This window comes from Schistocerca gregaria, unplaced genomic scaffold (genome assembly GCF_023897955.1).
Source record: "Schistocerca gregaria isolate iqSchGreg1 unplaced genomic scaffold, iqSchGreg1.2 ptg000854l, whole genome shotgun sequence".
Lineage (NCBI taxonomy): Eukaryota > Metazoa > Arthropoda > Insecta > Orthoptera > Acrididae > Schistocerca > Schistocerca gregaria.
Genome location: NW_026062216.1, coordinates 1 through 18,872, shown reverse-complemented (window position 1 = coordinate 18,872; position 18,872 = coordinate 1). Strand labels below are relative to the sequence as shown.

The 18,872-nt window shown below is 51.7% G+C and overlaps 13 non-coding genes across 13 annotated transcripts; all 13 read left to right on the top strand.

Annotated features, from left to right (window-relative positions):
• Window positions 1-615: 615 nt before the first annotated feature.
• LOC126323196 (5S ribosomal RNA) lies at window positions 616-734 on the top strand. The gene has a single exon (XR_007559386.1). It is a non-coding gene; the product is annotated as a 5S ribosomal RNA (ribosomal RNA).
• A 1,280-nt stretch (window positions 735-2,014) lies between these two features.
• LOC126323195 (5S ribosomal RNA) lies at window positions 2,015-2,133 on the top strand. Its single transcript, XR_007559385.1, has one exon. It is a non-coding gene; the product is annotated as a 5S ribosomal RNA (ribosomal RNA).
• A 1,279-nt stretch (window positions 2,134-3,412) lies between these two features.
• On the top strand, window positions 3,413-3,531 carry LOC126323193 (5S ribosomal RNA). The gene has a single exon (XR_007559383.1). It is a non-coding gene; the product is annotated as a 5S ribosomal RNA (ribosomal RNA).
• A 1,278-nt stretch (window positions 3,532-4,809) lies between these two features.
• LOC126323192 (5S ribosomal RNA) lies at window positions 4,810-4,928 on the top strand. Its single transcript, XR_007559382.1, has one exon. It is a non-coding gene; the product is annotated as a 5S ribosomal RNA (ribosomal RNA).
• Window positions 4,929-6,206: 1,278 nt separating this feature from the next.
• Window positions 6,207-6,325, top strand: LOC126323191 (5S ribosomal RNA). Its single transcript, XR_007559381.1, has one exon. It is a non-coding gene; the product is annotated as a 5S ribosomal RNA (ribosomal RNA).
• A 1,278-nt stretch (window positions 6,326-7,603) lies between these two features.
• On the top strand, window positions 7,604-7,722 carry LOC126323190 (5S ribosomal RNA). Its single transcript, XR_007559380.1, has one exon. It is a non-coding gene; the product is annotated as a 5S ribosomal RNA (ribosomal RNA).
• A 1,277-nt stretch (window positions 7,723-8,999) lies between these two features.
• Window positions 9,000-9,118, top strand: LOC126323189 (5S ribosomal RNA). Its single transcript, XR_007559379.1, has one exon. It is a non-coding gene; the product is annotated as a 5S ribosomal RNA (ribosomal RNA).
• Window positions 9,119-10,396: 1,278 nt separating this feature from the next.
• Window positions 10,397-10,515, top strand: LOC126323188 (5S ribosomal RNA). Its single transcript, XR_007559378.1, has one exon. It is a non-coding gene; the product is annotated as a 5S ribosomal RNA (ribosomal RNA).
• Window positions 10,516-11,794: 1,279 nt separating this feature from the next.
• LOC126323218 (5S ribosomal RNA) lies at window positions 11,795-11,913 on the top strand. Its single transcript, XR_007559406.1, has one exon. It is a non-coding gene; the product is annotated as a 5S ribosomal RNA (ribosomal RNA).
• Window positions 11,914-13,188: 1,275 nt separating this feature from the next.
• On the top strand, window positions 13,189-13,307 carry LOC126323187 (5S ribosomal RNA). Its single transcript, XR_007559377.1, has one exon. It is a non-coding gene; the product is annotated as a 5S ribosomal RNA (ribosomal RNA).
• Window positions 13,308-14,584: 1,277 nt separating this feature from the next.
• On the top strand, window positions 14,585-14,703 carry LOC126323206 (5S ribosomal RNA). The gene has a single exon (XR_007559395.1). It is a non-coding gene; the product is annotated as a 5S ribosomal RNA (ribosomal RNA).
• A 1,274-nt stretch (window positions 14,704-15,977) lies between these two features.
• On the top strand, window positions 15,978-16,096 carry LOC126323194 (5S ribosomal RNA). The gene has a single exon (XR_007559384.1). It is a non-coding gene; the product is annotated as a 5S ribosomal RNA (ribosomal RNA).
• A 1,274-nt stretch (window positions 16,097-17,370) lies between these two features.
• LOC126323181 (5S ribosomal RNA) lies at window positions 17,371-17,489 on the top strand. Its single transcript, XR_007559373.1, has one exon. It is a non-coding gene; the product is annotated as a 5S ribosomal RNA (ribosomal RNA).
• The last annotated feature ends 1,383 nt before the right edge of the window (window positions 17,490-18,872 follow it).

Sequence of the window (18,872 nt, the reverse complement as noted above, 5' to 3'; positions counted from 1 at the left end):
GGATACTTTGTCCAACAGCCTGTGTCTTGTGTGCATGTTTTCGCACCTTTCCACGGCACGGCGCAGCACAGAGCTGCTCTGGTAGCTCCGAACGGACGCACACGGCGCCTCGGACACGCCGGTTCGGCCCGCGCCCATCTCGCAGATGTTTCTCGTGCTTGTGCTGTCATTACGGACCGCGACCCGAGCGGCAGCGAGCGGCAGTCGAGCAAAGTCGGGACAAGTCGGGACGGAAGGGGACAGCCGAGAATGCACCGTGCGAATTACGCAAATATCTGGAAGCGCGACGCGTGTCAGGCAGGTGAGAACGCTTCCCTCGGTCCAGCAGGACACTGCCACACCCCGCGAGTCCCCAAGCCGCCCGGCCGCGCGCAAGCCCTGCGCCGGATAACGATAACAAGGTGCGTCTCCCGCGAGTGTCGGAGGCCGCACGAACCAAACGAATGACAGGCGGTGCAACGAGCAGCTGTGTTGTGCGTCCGACCCACGTGGCGGCGCGTCGCCTTCGAGGTGGAAGGACGTGCTTTGCGTCAAATGTGCCACCGAAAAAAGCGATTGCTTGTGTTAGGAGGAGAGGCGAAGCCTTCTTCTGCCGTGCAGCTACAGTATAACGACGCCAACGGCCATACCATGTTGAATACACCGGTTCTCGTCCGATCACCGAAGTTAAGCAACATCGGGCCCGGTTAGTACTTGGATGGGTGACCGCCTGGGAACACCGGGTGCTGTTGGCTCCTTCTCTCTTTTTAGATTGTACGTCACTACACCTGCCAGCCCTCTTTTCATACAAACTCTCAGGTGCGACAAAGATGCTTCCACAAGCATTTTAAACTACTGTATTAAACGTAAGATGCGAAATTACAGTAATGAACTCAGTTTGAACAAGAAAGCGCGGACGAAGAGTGCTAGGAACTCGTTGAAAATAACGAAACACTGCGAATCGACAGATGTGCTCTTGAAATGCGTCAGAGCCTACTGTTTTGTAGGAGCGCTAAATTCCAAAAACTAACTACATTAAAAAAAAAAAAAAAAAACCTGTTCCTGTCCGACCACCGATGATAAGCAACAACGTTAGTATTCGGATCGGCGACCGCTTGGGAACTCTGGCTGTCTTCATTTCTTGCTTTCTTGTCGCTACCCCTGCCAGCCCTTTTTTCATGCTACCTTTCTCATGTGACAAAGATGCTTCCATACTGATTTTAAACTATCGTAAGATACGATATTAAGGAACTCAGTTTGAAAAGAGTGCGCCAAGGAAGACTTCCAAAGAGTCTCTGGAAATAACAAAACAGTATGAAGTGACAGAAATGTTGTGAAATACGTCAGGGCATATTCTTTTGTAGCAGTGCACAACGGCAAATTTGTAAACAAAAATTTACCTTTCGTCGCTACAAGAGAGGGATACTTTGTCCAACAGCCTGTGTCTTGTGTGCATGTTTTCGCACCTTTCCACGGCACGGCGCAGCACAGAGCTGCTCTGGTAGCTCCGAACGGACGCACACGGCGCCTCGGACACGCCGGTTCGGCCCGCGCCCATCTCGCAGATGTTTCTCGTGCTTGTGCTGTCATTACGGACCGCGACCCGAGCGGCAGCGAGCGGCAGTCGAGCAAAGTCGGGACAAGTCGGGACGGAAGGGGACAGCCGAGAATGCACCGTGCGAATTACGCAAATATCTGGAAGCGCGACGCGTGTCAGGCAGGTGAGAACGCTTCCCTCGGTCCAGCAGGACACTGCCACACCCCGCGAGTCCCCAAGCCGCCCGGCCGCGCGCAAGCCCTGCGCCGGATAACGATAACAAGGTGCGTCTCCCGCGAGTGTCGGAGGCCGCACGAACCAAACGAATGACAGGCGGTGCAACGAGCAGCTGTGTTGTGCGTCCGACCCACGTGGCGGCGCGTCGCCTTCGAGGTGGAAGGACGTGCTTTGCGTCAAATGTGCCACCGAAAAAAGCGATTGCTTGTGTTAGGAGGAGAGGCGAAGCCTTCTTCTGCCGTGCAGCTACAGTATAACGACGCCAACGGCCATACCATGTTGAATACACCGGTTCTCGTCCGATCACCGAAGTTAAGCAACATCGGGCCCGGTTAGTACTTGGATGGGTGACCGCCTGGGAACACCGGGTGCTGTTGGCTCCTTCTCTCTTTTTAGATTGTACGTCACTACACCTGCCAGCCCTCTTTTCATACAAACTCTCAGGTGCGACAAAGATGCTTCCACAAGCATTTTAAACTACTGTATTAAACGTAAGATGCGAAATTACAGTAATGAACTCAGTTTGAACAAGAAAGCGCGGACGAAGAGTGCTAGGAACTCGTTGAAAATAACGAAACACTGCGAATCGACAGATGTGCTCTTGAAATGCGTCAGAGCCTACTGTTTTGTAGGAGCGCTAAATTCCAAAAACTAACTACATTAAAAAAAAAAAAAAAAACCTGTTCCTGTCCGACCACCGATGATAAGCAACAACGTTAGTATTCGGATCGGCGACCGCTTGGGAACTCTGGCTGTCTTCATTTCTTGCTTTCTTGTCGCTACCCCTGCCAGCCCTTTTTTCATGCTACCTTTCTCATGTGACAAAGATGCTTCCATACTGATTTTAAACTATCGTAAGATACGATATTAAGGAACTCAGTTTGAAAAGAGTGCGCCAAGGAAGACTTCCAAAGAGTCTCTGGAAATAACAAAACAGTATGAAGTGACAGAAATGTTGTGAAATACGTCAGGGCATATTGTTTTGTAGCAGTGCACAACGGCAAATTTGTAAACAAAAATTTACCTTTCGTCGCTACAAGAGAGGGATACTTTGTCCAACAGCCTGTGTCTTGTGTGCATGTTTTCGCACCTTTCCACGGCACGGCGCAGCACAGAGCTGCTCTGGTAGCTCCGAACGGACGCACACGGCGCCTCGGACACGCCGGTTCGGCCCGCGCCCATCTCGCAGATGTTTCTCGTGCTTGTGCTGTCATTACGGACCGCGACCCGAGCGGCAGCGAGCGGCAGTCGAGCAAAGTCGGGACAAGTCGGGACGGAAGGGGACAGCCGAGAATGCACCGTGCGAATTACGCAAATATCTGGAAGCGCGACGCGTGTCAGGCAGGTGAGAACGCTTCCCTCGGTCCAGCAGGACACTGCCACACCCCGCGAGTCCCCAAGCCGCCCGGCCGCGCGCAAGCCCTGCGCCGGATAACGATAACAAGGTGCGTCTCCCGCGAGTGTCGGAGGCCGCACGAACCAAACGAATGACAGGCGGTGCAACGAGCAGCTGTGTTGTGCGTCCGACCCACGTGGCGGCGCGTCGCCTTCGAGGTGGAAGGACGTGCTTTGCGTCAAATGTGCCACCGAAAAAAGCGATTGCTTGTGTTAGGAGGAGAGGCGAAGCCTTCTTCTGCCGTGCAGCTACAGTATAACGACGCCAACGGCCATACCATGTTGAATACACCGGTTCTCGTCCGATCACCGAAGTTAAGCAACATCGGGCCCGGTTAGTACTTGGATGGGTGACCGCCTGGGAACACCGGGTGCTGTTGGCTCCTTCTCTCTTTTTAGATTGTACGTCACTACACCTGCCAGCCCTCTTTTCATACAAACTCTCAGGTGCGACAAAGATGCTTCCACAAGCATTTTAAACTACTGTATTAAACGTAAGATGCGAAATTACAGTAATGAACTCAGTTTGAACAAGAAAGCGCGGACGAAGAGTGCTAGGAACTCGTTGAAAATAACGAAACACTGCGAATCGACAGATGTGCTCTTGAAATGCGTCAGAGCCTACTGTTTTGTAGGAGCGCTAAATTCCAAAAACTAACTACATTAAAAAAAAAAAAAAAACCTGTTCCTGTCCGACCACCGATGATAAGCAACAACGTTAGTATTCGGATCGGCGACCGCTTGGGAACTCTGGCTGTCTTCATTTCTTGCTTTCTTGTCGCTACCCCTGCCAGCCCTTTTTTCATGCTACCTTTCTCATGTGACAAAGATGCTTCCATACTGATTTTAAACTATCGTAAGATACGATATTAAGGAACTCAGTTTGAAAAGAGTGCGCCAAGGAAGACTTCCAAAGAGTCTCTGGAAATAACAAAACAGTATGAAGTGACAGAAATGTTGTGAAATACGTCAGGGCATATTCTTTTGTAGCAGTGCACAACGGCAAATTTGTAAACAAAAATTTACCTTTCGTCGCTACAAGAGAGGGATACTTTGTCCAACAGCCTGTGTCTTGTGTGCATGTTTTCGCACCTTTCCACGGCACGGCGCAGCACAGAGCTGCTCTGGTAGCTCCGAACGGACGCACACGGCGCCTCGGACACGCCGGTTCGGCCCGCGCCCATCTCGCAGATGTTTCTCGTGCTTGTGCTGTCATTACGGACCGCGACCCGAGCGGCAGCGAGCGGCAGTCGAGCAAAGTCGGGACAAGTCGGGACGGAAGGGGACAGCCGAGAATGCACCGTGCGAATTACGCAAATATCTGGAAGCGCGACGCGTGTCAGGCAGGTGAGAACGCTTCCCTCGGTCCAGCAGGACACTGCCACACCCCGCGAGTCCCCAAGCCGCCCGGCCGCGCGCAAGCCCTGCGCCGGATAACGATAACAAGGTGCGTCTCCCGCGAGTGTCGGAGGCCGCACGAACCAAACGAATGACAGGCGGTGCAACGAGCAGCTGTGTTGTGCGTCCGACCCACGTGGCGGCGCGTCGCCTTCGAGGTGGAAGGACGTGCTTTGCGTCAAATGTGCCACCGAAAAAAGCGATTGCTTGTGTTAGGAGGAGAGGCGAAGCCTTCTTCTGCCGTGCAGCTACAGTATAACGACGCCAACGGCCATACCATGTTGAATACACCGGTTCTCGTCCGATCACCGAAGTTAAGCAACATCGGGCCCGGTTAGTACTTGGATGGGTGACCGCCTGGGAACACCGGGTGCTGTTGGCTCCTTCTCTCTTTTTAGATTGTACGTCACTACACCTGCCAGCCCTCTTTTCATACAAACTCTCAGGTGCGACAAAGATGCTTCCACAAGCATTTTAAACTACTGTATTAAACGTAAGATGCGAAATTACAGTAATGAACTCAGTTTGAACAAGAAAGCGCGGACGAAGAGTGCTAGGAACTCGTTGAAAATAACGAAACACTGCGAATCGACAGATGTGCTCTTGAAATGCGTCAGAGCCTACTGTTTTGTAGGAGCGCTAAATTCCAAAAACTAACTACATTAAAAAAAAAAAAAAAACCTGTTCCTGTCCGACCACCGATGATAAGCAACAACGTTAGTATTCGGATCGGCGACCGCTTGGGAACTCTGGCTGTCTTCATTTCTTGCTTTCTTGTCGCTACCCCTGCCAGCCCTTTTTTCATGCTACCTTTCTCATGTGACAAAGATGCTTCCATACTGATTTTAAACTATCGTAAGATACGATATTAAGGAACTCAGTTTGAAAAGAGTGCGCCAAGGAAGACTTCCAAAGAGTCTCTGGAAATAACAAAACAGTATGAAGTGACAGAAATGTTGTGAAATACGTCAGGGCATATTGTTTTGTAGCAGTGCACAACGGCAAATTTGTAAACAAAAATTTACCTTTCGTCGCTACAAGAGAGGGATACTTTGTCCAACAGCCTGTGTCTTGTGTGCATGTTTTCGCACCTTTCCACGGCACGGCGCAGCACAGAGCTGCTCTGGTAGCTCCGAACGGACGCACACGGCGCCTCGGACACGCCGGTTCGGCCCGCGCCCATCTCGCAGATGTTTCTCGTGCTTGTGCTGTCATTACGGACCGCGACCCGAGCGGCAGCGAGCGGCAGTCGAGCAAAGTCGGGACAAGTCGGGACGGAAGGGGACAGCCGAGAATGCACCGTGCGAATTACGCAAATATCTGGAAGCGCGACGCGTGTCAGGCAGGTGAGAACGCTTCCCTCGGTCCAGCAGGACACTGCCACACCCCGCGAGTCCCCAAGCCGCCCGGCCGCGCGCAAGCCCTGCGCCGGATAACGATAACAAGGTGCGTCTCCCGCGAGTGTCGGAGGCCGCACGAACCAAACGAATGACAGGCGGTGCAACGAGCAGCTGTGTTGTGCGTCCGACCCACGTGGCGGCGCGTCGCCTTCGAGGTGGAAGGACGTGCTTTGCGTCAAATGTGCCACCGAAAAAAGCGATTGCTTGTGTTAGGAGGAGAGGCGAAGCCTTCTTCTGCCGTGCAGCTACAGTATAACGACGCCAACGGCCATACCATGTTGAATACACCGGTTCTCGTCCGATCACCGAAGTTAAGCAACATCGGGCCCGGTTAGTACTTGGATGGGTGACCGCCTGGGAACACCGGGTGCTGTTGGCTCCTTCTCTCTTTTTAGATTGTACGTCACTACACCTGCCAGCCCTCTTTTCATACAAACTCTCAGGTGCGACAAAGATGCTTCCACAAGCATTTTAAACTACTGTATTAAACGTAAGATGCGAAATTACAGTAATGAACTCAGTTTGAACAAGAAAGCGCGGACGAAGAGTGCTAGGAACTCGTTGAAAATAACGAAACACTGCGAATCGACAGATGTGCTCTTGAAATGCGTCAGAGCCTACTGTTTTGTAGGAGCGCTAAATTCCAAAAACTAACTACATTAAAAAAAAAAAAAAAACCTGTTCCTGTCCGACCACCGATGATAAGCAACAACGTTAGTATTCGGATCGGCGACCGCTTGGGAACTCTGGCTGTCTTCATTTCTTGCTTTCTTGTCGCTACCCCTGCCAGCCCTTTTTTCATGCTACCTTTCTCATGTGACAAAGATGCTTCCATACTGATTTTAAACTATCGTAAGATACGATATTAAGGAACTCAGTTTGAAAAGAGTGCGCCAAGGAAGACTTCCAAAGAGTCTCTGGAAATAACAAAACAGTATGAAGTGACAGAAATGTTGTGAAATACGTCAGGGCATATTGTTTTGTAGCAGTGCACAACGGCAAATTTGTAAACAAAAATTTACCTTTCGTCGCTACAAGAGAGGGATACTTTGTCCAACAGCCTGTGTCTTGTGTGCATGTTTTCGCACCTTTCCACGGCACGGCGCAGCACAGAGCTGCTCTGGTAGCTCCGAACGGACGCACACGGCGCCTCGGACACGCCGGTTCGGCCCGCGCCCATCTCGCAGATGTTTCTCGTGCTTGTGCTGTCATTACGGACCGCGACCCGAGCGGCAGCGAGCGGCAGTCGAGCAAAGTCGGGACAAGTCGGGACGGAAGGGGACAGCCGAGAATGCACCGTGCGAATTACGCAAATATCTGGAAGCGCGACGCGTGTCAGGCAGGTGAGAACGCTTCCCTCGGTCCAGCAGGACACTGCCACACCCCGCGAGTCCCCAAGCCGCCCGGCCGCGCGCAAGCCCTGCGCCGGATAACGATAACAAGGTGCGTCTCCCGCGAGTGTCGGAGGCCGCACGAACCAAACGAATGACAGGCGGTGCAACGAGCAGCTGTGTTGTGCGTCCGACCCACGTGGCGGCGCGTCGCCTTCGAGGTGGAAGGACGTGCTTTGCGTCAAATGTGCCACCGAAAAAAGCGATTGCTTGTGTTAGGAGGAGAGGCGAAGCCTTCTTCTGCCGTGCAGCTACAGTATAACGACGCCAACGGCCATACCATGTTGAATACACCGGTTCTCGTCCGATCACCGAAGTTAAGCAACATCGGGCCCGGTTAGTACTTGGATGGGTGACCGCCTGGGAACACCGGGTGCTGTTGGCTCCTTCTCTCTTTTTAGATTGTACGTCACTACACCTGCCAGCCCTCTTTTCATACAAACTCTCAGGTGCGACAAAGATGCTTCCACAAGCATTTTAAACTACTGTATTAAACGTAAGATGCGAAATTACAGTAATGAACTCAGTTTGAACAAGAAAGCGCGGACGAAGAGTGCTAGGAACTCGTTGAAAATAACGAAACACTGCGAATCGACAGATGTGCTCTTGAAATGCGTCAGAGCCTACTGTTTTGTAGGAGCGCTAAATTCCAAAAACTAACTACATTAAAAAAAAAAAAAAACCTGTTCCTGTCCGACCACCGATGATAAGCAACAACGTTAGTATTCGGATCGGCGACCGCTTGGGAACTCTGGCTGTCTTCATTTCTTGCTTTCTTGTCGCTACCCCTGCCAGCCCTTTTTTCATGCTACCTTTCTCATGTGACAAAGATGCTTCCATACTGATTTTAAACTATCGTAAGATACGATATTAAGGAACTCAGTTTGAAAAGAGTGCGCCAAGGAAGACTTCCAAAGAGTCTCTGGAAATAACAAAACAGTATGAAGTGACAGAAATGTTGTGAAATACGTCAGGGCATATTGTTTTGTAGCAGTGCACAACGGCAAATTTGTAAACAAAAATTTACCTTTCGTCGCTACAAGAGAGGGATACTTTGTCCAACAGCCTGTGTCTTGTGTGCATGTTTTCGCACCTTTCCACGGCACGGCGCAGCACAGAGCTGCTCTGGTAGCTCCGAACGGACGCACACGGCGCCTCGGACACGCCGGTTCGGCCCGCGCCCATCTCGCAGATGTTTCTCGTGCTTGTGCTGTCATTACGGACCGCGACCCGAGCGGCAGCGAGCGGCAGTCGAGCAAAGTCGGGACAAGTCGGGACGGAAGGGGACAGCCGAGAATGCACCGTGCGAATTACGCAAATATCTGGAAGCGCGACGCGTGTCAGGCAGGTGAGAACGCTTCCCTCGGTCCAGCAGGACACTGCCACACCCCGCGAGTCCCCAAGCCGCCCGGCCGCGCGCAAGCCCTGCGCCGGATAACGATAACAAGGTGCGTCTCCCGCGAGTGTCGGAGGCCGCACGAACCAAACGAATGACAGGCGGTGCAACGAGCAGCTGTGTTGTGCGTCCGACCCACGTGGCGGCGCGTCGCCTTCGAGGTGGAAGGACGTGCTTTGCGTCAAATGTGCCACCGAAAAAAGCGATTGCTTGTGTTAGGAGGAGAGGCGAAGCCTTCTTCTGCCGTGCAGCTACAGTGTAACGACGCCAACGGCCATACCATGTTGAATACACCGGTTCTCGTCCGATCACCGAAGTTAAGCAACATCGGGCCCGGTTAGTACTTGGATGGGTGACCGCCTGGGAACACCGGGTGCTGTTGGCTCCTTCTCTCTTTTTAGATTGTACGTCACTACACCTGCCAGCCCTCTTTTCATACAAACTCTCAGGTGCGACAAAGATGCTTCCACAAGCATTTTAAACTACTGTATTAAACGTAAGATGCGAAATTACAGTAATGAACTCAGTTTGAACAAGAAAGCGCGGACGAAGAGTGCTAGGAACTCGTTGAAAATAACGAAACACTGCGAATCGACAGATGTGCTCTTGAAATGCGTCAGAGCCTACTGTTTTGTAGGAGCGCTAAATTCCAAAAACTAACTACATTAAAAAAAAAAAAAAAACCTGTTCCTGTCCGACCACCGATGATAAGCAACAACGTTAGTATTCGGATCGGCGACCGCTTGGGAACTCTGGCTGTCTTCATTTCTTGCTTTCTTGTCGCTACCCCTGCCAGCCCTTTTTTCATGCTACCTTTCTCATGTGACAAAGATGCTTCCATACTGATTTTAAACTATCGTAAGATACGATATTAAGGAACTCAGTTTGAAAAGAGTGCGCCAAGGAAGACTTCCAAAGAGTCTCTGGAAATAACAAAACAGTATGAAGTGACAGAAATGTTGTGAAATACGTCAGGGCATATTGTTTTGTAGCAGTGCACAACGGCAAATTTGTAAACAAAAATTTACCTTTCGTCGCTACAAGAGAGGGATACTTTGTCCAACAGCCTGTGTCTTGTGTGCATGTTTTCGCACCTTTCCACGGCACGGCGCAGCACAGAGCTGCTCTGGTAGCTCCGAACGGACGCACACGGCGCCTCGGACACGCCGGTTCGGCCCGCGCCCATCTCGCAGATGTTTCTCGTGCTTGTGCTGTCATTACGGACCGCGACCCGAGCGGCAGCGAGCGGCAGTCGAGCAAAGTCGGGACAAGTCGGGACGGAAGGGGACAGCCGAGAATGCACCGTGCGAATTACGCAAATATCTGGAAGCGCGACGCGTGTCAGGCAGGTGAGAACGCTTCCCTCGGTCCAGCAGGACACTGCCACACCCCGCGAGTCCCCAAGCCGCCCGGCCGCGCGCAAGCCCTGCGCCGGATAACGATAACAAGGTGCGTCTCCCGCGAGTGTCGGAGGCCGCACGAACCAAACGAATGACAGGCGGTGCAACGAGCAGCTGTGTTGTGCGTCCGACCCACGTGGCGGCGCGTCGCCTTCGAGGTGGAAGGACGTGCTTTGCGTCAAATGTGCCACCGAAAAAAGCGATTGCTTGTGTTAGGAGGAGAGGCGAAGCCTTCTTCTGCCGTGCAGCTACAGTATAACGACGCCAACGGCCATACCATGTTGAATACACCGGTTCTCGTCCGATCACCGAAGTTAAGCAACATCGGGCCCGGTTAGTACTTGGATGGGTGACCGCCTGGGAACACCGGGTGCTGTTGGCTCCTTCTCTCTTTTTAGATTGTACGTCACTACACCTGCCAGCCCTCTTTTCATACAAACTCTCAGGTGCGACAAAGATGCTTCCACAAGCATTTTAAACTACTGTATTAAACGTAAGATGCGAAATTACAGTAATGAACTCAGTTTGAACAAGAAAGCGCGGACGAAGAGTGCTAGGAACTCGTTGAAAATAACGAAACACTGCGAATCGACAGATGTGCTCTTGAAATGCGTCAGAGCCTACTGTTTTGTAGGAGCGCTAAATTCCAAAAACTAACTACATTAAAAAAAAAAAAAAAAACCTGTTCCTGTCCGACCACCGATGATAAGCAACAACGTTAGTATTCGGATCGGCGACCGCTTGGGAACTCTGGCTGTCTTCATTTCTTGCTTTCTTGTCGCTACCCCTGCCAGCCCTTTTTTCATGCTACCTTTCTCATGTGACAAAGATGCTTCCATACTGATTTTAAACTATCGTAAGATACGATATTAAGGAACTCAGTTTGAAAAGAGTGCGCCAAGGAAGACTTCCAAAGAGTCTCTGGAAATAACAAAACAGTATGAAGTGACAGAAATGTTGTGAAATACGTCAGGGCATATTGTTTTGTAGCAGTGCACAACGGCAAATTTGTAAACAAAAATTTACCTTTCGTCGCTACAAGAGAGGGATACTTTGTCCAACAGCCTGTGTCTTGTGTGCATGTTTTCGCACCTTTCCACGGCACGGCGCAGCACAGAGCTGCTCTGGTAGCTCCGAACGGACGCACACGGCGCCTCGGACACGCCGGTTCGGCCCGCGCCCATCTCGCAGATGTTTCTCGTGCTTGTGCTGTCATTACGGACCGCGACCCGAGCGGCAGCGAGCGGCAGTCGAGCAAAGTCGGGACAAGTCGGGACGGAAGGGGACAGCCGAGAATGCACCGTGCGAATTACGCAAATATCTGGAAGCGCGACGCGTGTCAGGCAGGTGAGAACGCTTCCCTCGGTCCAGCAGGACACTGCCACACCCCGCGAGTCCCCAAGCCGCCCGGCCGCGCGCAAGCCCTGCGCCGGATAACGATAACAAGGTGCGTCTCCCGCGAGTGTCGGAGGCCGCACGAACCAAACGAATGACAGGCGGTGCAACGAGCAGCTGTGTTGTGCGTCCGACCCACGTGGCGGCGCGTCGCCTTCGAGGTGGAAGGACGTGCTTTGTGTCAAATGTGCCACCGAAAAAAGCGATTGCTTGTGTTAGGAGGAGAGGCGAAGCCTTCTTCTGCCGTGCAGCTACAGTATAACGACGCCAACGGCCATACCATGTTGAATACACCGGTTCTCGTCCGATCACCGAAGTTAAGCAACATCGGGCCTGGTTAGTACTTGGATGGGTGACCGCCTGGGAACACCGGGTGCTGTTGGCTCCTTCTCTCTTTTTAGATTGTACGTCACTACACCTGCCAGCCCTCTTTTCATACAAACTCTCAGGTGCGACAAAGATGCTTCCACAAGCATTTTAAACTACTGTATTAAACGTAAGATGCGAAATTACAGTAATGAACTCAGTTTGAACAAGAAAGCGCGGACGAAGAGTGCTAGGAACTCGTTGAAAATAACGAAACACTGCGAATCGACAGATGTGCTCTTGAAATGCGTCAGAGCCTACTGTTTTGTAGGAGCGCTAAATTCCAAAAACTAACTACATTAAAAAAAAAAAAACCTGTTCCTGTCCGACCACCGATGATAAGCAACAACGTTAGTATTCGGATCGGCGACCGCTTGGGAACTCTGGCTGTCTTCATTTCTTGCTTTCTTGTCGCTACCCCTGCCAGCCCTTTTTTCATGCTACCTTTCTCATGTGACAAAGATGCTTCCATACTGATTTTAAACTATCGTAAGATACGATATTAAGGAACTCAGTTTGAAAAGAGTGCGCCAAGGAAGACTTCCAAAGAGTCTCTGGAAATAACAAAACAGTATGAAGTGACAGAAATGTTGTGAAATACGTCAGGGCATATTGTTTTGTAGCAGTGCACAACGGCAAATTTGTAAACAAAAATTTACCTTTCGTCGCTACAAGAGAGGGATACTTTGTCCAACAGCCTGTGTCTTGTGTGCATGTTTTCGCACCTTTCCACGGCACGGCGCAGCACAGAGCTGCTCTGGTAGCTCCGAACGGACGCACACGGCGCCTCGGACACGCCGGTTCGGCCCGCGCCCATCTCGCAGATGTTTCTCGTGCTTGTGCTGTCATTACGGACCGCGACCCGAGCGGCAGCGAGCGGCAGTCGAGCAAAGTCGGGACAAGTCGGGACGGAAGGGGACAGCCGAGAATGCACCGTGCGAATTACGCAAATATCTGGAAGCGCGACGCGTGTCAGGCAGGTGAGAACGCTTCCCTCGGTCCAGCAGGACACTGCCACACCCCGCGAGTCCCCAAGCCGCCCGGCCGCGCGCAAGCCCTGCGCCGGATAACGATAACAAGGTGCGTCTCCCGCGAGTGTCGGAGGCCGCACGAACCAAACGAATGACAGGCGGTGCAACGAGCAGCTGTGTTGTGCGTCCGACCCACGTGGCGGCGCGTCGCCTTCGAGGTGGAAGGACGTGCTTTGCGTCAAATGTGCCACCGAAAAAAGCGATTGCTTGTGTTAGGAGGAGAGGCGAAGCCTTCTTCTGCCGTGCAGCTACAGTATAACGACGCCAACGGCCATACCATGTTGAATACACCGGTTCTCGTCCGATCACCGAAGTTAAGCAACATCGGGCCCGGTTAGTACTTGGATGGGTGACCGCCTGGGAACACCGGGTGCTGTTGGCTCCTTCTCTCTTTTTAGATTGTACGTCACTACACCTGCCAGCCCTCTTTTCATACAAACTCTCAGGTGCGACAAAGATGCTTCCACAAGCATTTTAAACTACTGTATTAAACGTAAGATGCGAAATTACAGTAATGAACTCAGTTTGAACAAGAAAGCGCGGACGAAGAGTGCTAGGAACTCGTTGAAAATAACGAAACACTGCGAATCGACAGATGTGCTCTTGAAATGCGTCAGAGCCTACTGTTTTGTAGGAGCGCTAAATTCCAAAAACTAACTACATTAAAAAAAAAAAAAAACCTGTTCCTGTCCGACCACCGATGATAAGCAACAACGTTAGTATTCGGATCGGCGACCGCTTGGGAACTCTGGCTGTCTTCATTTCTTGCTTTCTTGTCGCTACCCCTGCCAGCCCTTTTTTCATGCTACCTTTCTCATGTGACAAAGATGCTTCCATACTGATTTTAAACTATCGTAAGATACGATATTAAGGAACTCAGTTTGAAAAGAGTGCGCCAAGGAAGACTTCCAAAGAGTCTCTGGAAATAACAAAACAGTATGAAGTGACAGAAATGTTGTGAAATACGTCAGGGCATATTGTTTTGTAGCAGTGCACAACGGCAAATTTGTAAACAAAAATTTACCTTTCGTCGCTACAAGAGAGGGATACTTTGTCCAACAGCCTGTGTCTTGTGTGCATGTTTTCGCACCTTTCCACGGCACGGCGCAGCACAGAGCTGCTCTGGTAGCTCCGAACGGACGCACACGGCGCCTCGGACACGCCGGTTCGGCCCGCGCCCATCTCGCAGATGTTTCTCGTGCTTGTGCTGTCATTACGGACCGCGACCCGAGCGGCAGCGAGCGGCAGTCGAGCAAAGTCGGGACAAGTCGGGACGGAAGGGGACAGCCGAGAATGCACCGTGCGAATTACGCAAATATCTGGAAGCGCGACGCGTGTCAGGCAGGTGAGAACGCTTCCCTCGGTCCAGCAGGACACTGCCACACCCCGCGAGTCCCCAAGCCGCCCGGCCGCGCGCAAGCCCTGCGCCGGATAACGATAACAAGGTGCGTCTCCCGCGAGTGTCGGAGGCCGCACGAACCAAACGAATGACAGGCGGTGCAACGAGCAGCTGTGTTGTGCGTCCGACCCACGTGGCGGCGCGTCGCCTTCGAGGTGGAAGGACGTGCTTTGTGTCAAATGTGCCACCGAAAAAAGCGATTGCTTGTGTTAGGAGGAGAGGCGAAGCCTTCTTCTGCCGTGCAGCTACAGTATAACGACGCCAACGGCCATACCATGTTGAATACACCGGTTCTCGTCCGATCACCGAAGTTAAGCAACATCGGGCCTGGTTAGTACTTGGATGGGTGACCGCCTGGGAACACCGGGTGCTGTTGGCTCCTTCTCTCTTTTTAGATTGTACGTCACTACACCTGCCAGCCCTCTTTTCATACAAACTCTCAGGTGCGACAAAGATGCTTCCACAAGCATTTTAAACTACTGTATTAAACGTAAGATGCGAAATTACAGTAATGAACTCAGTTTGAACAAGAAAGCGCGGACGAAGAGTGCTAGGAACTCGTTGAAAATAACGAAACACTGCGAATCGACAGATGTGCTCTTGAAATGCGTCAGAGCCTACTGTTTTGTAGGAGCGCTAAATTCCAAAAACTAACTACATTAAAAAAAAAAAACCTGTTCCTGTCCGACCACCGATGATAAGCAACAACGTTAGTATTCGGATCGGCGACCGCTTGGGAACTCTGGCTGTCTTCATTTCTTGCTTTCTTGTCGCTACCCCTGCCAGCCCTTTTTTCATGCTACCTTTCTCATGTGACAAAGATGCTTCCATACTGATTTTAAACTATCGTAAGATACGATATTAAGGAACTCAGTTTGAAAAGAGTGCGCCAAGGAAGACTTCCAAAGAGTCTCTGGAAATAACAAAACAGTATGAAGTGACAGAAATGTTGTGAAATACGTCAGGGCATATTGTTTTGTAGCAGTGCACAACGGCAAATTTGTAAACAAAAATTTACCTTTCGTCGCTACAAGAGAGGGATACTTTGTCCAACAGCCTGTGTCTTGTGTGCATGTTTTCGCACCTTTCCACGGCACGGCGCAGCACAGAGCTGCTCTGGTAGCTCCGAACGGACGCACACGGCGCCTCGGACACGCCGGTTCGGCCCGCGCCCATCTCGCAGATGTTTCTCGTGCTTGTGCTGTCATTACGGACCGCGACCCGAGCGGCAGCGAGCGGCAGTCGAGCAAAGTCGGGACAAGTCGGGACGGAAGGGGACAGCCGAGAATGCACCGTGCGAATTACGCAAATATCTGGAAGCGCGACGCGTGTCAGGCAGGTGAGAACGCTTCCCTCGGTCCAGCAGGACACTGCCACACCCCGCGAGTCCCCAAGCCGCCCGGCCGCGCGCAAGCCCTGCGCCGGATAACGATAACAAGGTGCGTCTCCCGCGAGTGTCGGAGGCCGCACGAACCAAACGAATGACAGGCGGTGCAACGAGCAGCTGTGTTGTGCGTCCGACCCACGTGGCGGCGCGTCGCCTTCGAGGTGGAAGGACGTGCTTTGTGTCAAATGTGCCACCGAAAAAAGCGATTGCTTGTGTTAGGAGGAGAGGCGAAGCCTTCTTCTGCCGTGCAGCTACAGTATAACGACGCCAACGGCCATACCATGTTGAATACACCGGTTCTCGTCCGATCACCGAAGTTAAGCAACATCGGGCCTGGTTAGTACTTGGATGGGTGACCGCCTGGGAACACCGGGTGCTGTTGGCTCCTTCTCTCTTTTTAGATTGTACGTCACTACACCTGCCAGCCCTCTTTTCATACAAACTCTCAGGTGCGACAAAGATGCTTCCACAAGCATTTTAAACTACTGTATTAAACGTAAGATGCGAAATTACAGTAATGAACTCAGTTTGAACAAGAAAGCGCGGACGAAGAGTGCTAGGAACTCGTTGAAAATAACGAAACACTGCGAATCGACAGATGTGCTCTTGAAATGCGTCAGAGCCTACTGTTTTGTAGGAGCGCTAAATTCCAAAAACTAACTACATTAAAAAAAAAAAACCTGTTCCTGTCCGACCACCGATGATAAGCAACAACGTTAGTATTCGGATCGGCGACCGCTTGGGAACTCTGGCTGTCTTCATTTCTTGCTTTCTTGTCGCTACCCCTGCCAGCCCTTTTTTCATGCTACCTTTCTCATGTGACAAAGATGCTTCCATACTGATTTTAAACTATCGTAAGATACGATATTAAGGAACTCAGTTTGAAAAGAGTGCGCCAAGGAAGACTTCCAAAGAGTCTCTGGAAATAACAAAACAGTATGAAGTGACAGAAATGTTGTGAAATACGTCAGGGCATATTGTTTTGTAGCAGTGCACAACGGCAAATTTGTAAACAAAAATTTACCTTTCGTCGCTACAAGAGAGGGATACTTTGTCCAACAGCCTGTGTCTTGTGTGCATGTTTTCGCACCTTTCCACGGCACGGCGCAGCACAGAGCTGCTCTGGTAGCTCCGAACGGACGCACACGGCGCCTCGGACACGCCGGTTCGGCCCGCGCCCATCTCGCAGATGTTTCTCGTGCTTGTGCTGTCATTACGGACCGCGACCCGAGCGGCAGCGAGCGGCAGTCGAGCAAAGTCGGGACAAGTCGGGACGGAAGGGGACAGCCGAGAATGCACCGTGCGAATTACGCAAATATCTGGAAGCGCGACGCGTGTCAGGCAGGTGAGAACGCTTCCCTCGGTCCAGCAGGACACTGCCACACCCCGCGAGTCCCCAAGCCGCCCGGCCGCGCGCAAGCCCTGCGCCGGATAACGATAACAAGGTGCGTCTCCCGCGAGTGTCGGAGGCCGCACGAACCAAACGAATGACAGGCGGTGCAACGAGCAGCTGTGTTGTGCGTCCGACCCACGTGGCGGCGCGTCGCCTTCGAGGTGGAAGGACGTGCTTTGTGTCAAATGTGCCACCGAAAAAAGCGATTGCTTGTGTTAGGAGGAGAGGCGAAGCCTTCTTCTGCCGTGCAGCTACAGTATAACGACGCCAACGGCCATACCATGTTGAATACACCGGTTCTCGTCCGATCACCGAAGTTAAGCAACATCGGGCCTGGTTAGTACTTGGATGGGTGACCGCCTGGGAACACCGGGTGCTGTTGGCTCCTTCTCTCTTTTTAGATTGTACGTCACTACACCTGCCAGCCCTCTTTTCATACAAACTCTCAGGTGCGACAAAGATGCTTCCACAAGCATTTTAAACTACTGTATTAAACGTAAGATGCGAAATTACAGTAATGAACTCAGTTTGAACAAGAAAGCGCGGACGAAGAGTGCTAGGAACTCGTTGAAAATAACGAAACACTGCGAATCGACAGATGTGCTCTTGAAATGCGTCAGAGCCTACTGTTTTGTAGGAGCGCTAAATTCCAAAAACTAACTACATTAAAAAAAAAAAACCTGTTCCTGTCCGACCACCGATGATAAGCAACAACGTTAGTATTCGGATCGGCGACCGCTTGGGAACTCTGGCTGTCTTCATTTCTTGCTTTCTATCTGTCTCGCGTGTGTGCCCTTTTTTCATGCTACCTTTCTCATGTGACAAAGATGCTTCCATACTGATTTTAAACTATCGTAAGATACGATATTAAGGAACTCAGTTTGAAAAGAGTGCGCCAAGGAAGACTTCCAAAGAGTCTCTGGAAATAACAAAACAGTATGAAGTGACAGAAATGTTGTGAAATACGTCAGGGCATATTGTTTTGTAGCAGTGCACAACGGCAAATTTGTAAACAAAAATTTACCTTTCGTCGCTACAAGAGAGGGATACTTTGTCCAACAGCCTGTGTCTTGTGTGCATGTTTTCGCACCTTTCCACGGCACGGCGCAGCACAGAGCTGCTCTGGTAGCTCCGAACGGACGCACACGGCGCCTCGGACACGCCGGTTCGGCCCGCGCCCATCTCGCAGATGTTTCTCGTGCTTGTGCTGTCATTACGGACCGCGACCCGAGCGGCAGCGAGCGGCAGTCGAGCAAAGTCGGGACAAGTCGGGACGGAAGGGGACAGCCGAGAATGCACCGTGCGAATTACGCAAATATCTGGAAGCGCGACGCGTGTCAGGCAGGTGAGAACGCTTCCCTCGGTCCAGCAGGACACTGCCACACCCCGCGAGTCCCCAAGCCGCCCGGCCGCGCGCAAGCCCTGCGCCGGATAACGATAACAAGGTGCGTCTCCCGCGAGTGTCGGAGGCCGCACGAACCAAACGAATGACAGGCGGTGCAACGAGCAGCTGTGTTGTGCGTCCGACCCACGTGGCGGCGCGTCGCCTTCGAGGTGGAAGGACGTGCTTTGCGTCAAATGTGCCACCGAAAAAAGCGATTGCTTGTGTTAGGAGGAGAGGCGAAGCCTTCTTCTGCCGTGCAGCTACAGTATAACGACGCCAACGGCCATACCATGTTGAATACACCGGTTCTCGTCCGATCACCGAAGTTAAGCAACATCGGGCCCGGTTAGTACTTGGATGGGTGACCAACACGCGATCTAGTGT